The sequence below is a fragment of the Phaenicophaeus curvirostris genome, chromosome 36, assembly GCF_032191515.1.
Source record: "Phaenicophaeus curvirostris isolate KB17595 chromosome 36, BPBGC_Pcur_1.0, whole genome shotgun sequence".
NCBI classification, from domain to species: Eukaryota; Metazoa; Chordata; class Aves; order Cuculiformes; family Cuculidae; genus Phaenicophaeus; species Phaenicophaeus curvirostris.
The window spans coordinates 693809-695524 of record NC_091427.1 but is presented as its reverse complement, the minus strand read 5'-3'; positions in this window follow the sequence as shown (position 1 = coordinate 695524).

Sequence of the window (1716 nt, the reverse complement as noted above, 5' to 3'; positions counted from 1 at the left end):
CATGTCATTAACCTGGGAAGTGGGATCTCCTTGGAGCAGAGCTGGGAAGTGAGTAAGGAGCTTGAAATACTCAGAGTTGTGTTTTCATTTACGTATTTGGGCCTGAAAATGACTCATGGCTCCTGGTAGACATCTTGGATCCCCTTGGCGAGGAGGCCGCTCTTGGCTTTTCCTATACAGATTGGTTTAAGCTTTACAAACGCTCATTCCTGCAGGGAAAATCCGTGGTGAAAAGCATGGAGAGAGTACTTTCCAACCCCTTCTGGCTCTCTTCACTTTTCCATGTGCTCCTGAGCGTTGCCCTTGAAACCACACGGTGCAGAGCTCCCGGAGCTGTAGCCGATGAAAGACGGGCTTCGCGCCTGTCTGCTGCTCAGCGAGAAACGAGCCGCCCCTGGGAGGCTGCCAGCCTGGAAGGGGACAGCAGCGCTTGTCCCCCGGTTAATCCCTGCCAGTCGGTGCCTGCAGCCTGGCTGAGTGGGCTCCGGTTCTGCCGTTTCAGCCCGTGTCCCGGCTGCAGCGCTGCTCCTGCCAGCAGTGCCGAGTGCCAGGCCTGGCTGCCGTTCAGTTTCTGTTCCGGGTGCAGGAAGCGTGCGCAGCAGCCGAGGAGTCTGGATTTGTTCCTGTGCTCGGAATTAAAGTGTTCAAATGAAAGGAACAGCTCATTGTACTCGGTGGTGCCTTTGTGGGATTCGACTTCCATGCGGGATGGTTGTTCCCCTGACAAGGACTTTATCATAAATTGTGGAGCTTAATCTTGATGTGCTCCCTTGGAGGCCCTAAGGATCCTTTTGTTTGTCTCTGAGCAGCACTGTGCCCGTTAGAGCATCGTTTAGGGCTTTGGCACTAGAGGAAAGGTACAGGCGCTGCAGATCGAGTGCGGTGCCACCGTGGTTTTCTGCCTGTAGCCAGGGCTCGGCTCTGTCTGCAGAATGCTCGTTCTCGTCTCCTGCAGGTGCTGGGGTCAGGTAAAAGCTGAGCTTTTAGGGAATTGGGCTTTGGGCTCCTGGTTGTGCATCATCAGCATTTCTCACCGCGGTGCTGCTTTACATGCCCTTCCCCGTGGCTTTGCATGATTCTGCACTCCTCCTTGGCAGCAGTTCTGTAAATTCTGCTGCAGCAAAGCCACCCGGAGAGGGTTTGTAGAAGCAGTTCTGTTCCCAGGGGAAGCACCATCTCCGAATGAGAGATCTGCCTGGGGGATGGTAACGCAGCCCATGAACATGGAGGGAGATTCCTCTCTCGCAGTGGATTCGAGGGGAGGTACTTTTTCACAGTGGGATGGGGTGGGATGCTTTGGTTTTGGTGCCTGCAAGGGCTGGGAACCGCCAGCGCCAGGGAAGATGGAAGAAGGAGAAGTGAGAAGGTTTAAACTGCATTAGTGTAGTGTTCTAGAGCCCTTCTGGTTTAAAATAGATAAATAAGTGCCTTGATTGTGAGAAGCCTGACCCCCTCTATTTCCCACTGCCTCTGGGAATGCTGCTGTCTTGACAGGTACTGTCTGTGGAGACAATTCCCTGAGAGTTGGGGAACCAAGCTTCCTCCTACCAGAACAGGATCCCAGGCTCTCCAAGGCTGGGACAGCGTATTGTGTTTCCGTACAGTGCTCAGCAGGCTCTGGTGCAATATTTGTGTTTTAAAAAAGCTTTCTCTAATGTGCCATTGGCTCAACTGCTCTTTGTTTCCACTCTGCCGGGTCGCTATCAAGATAATTGA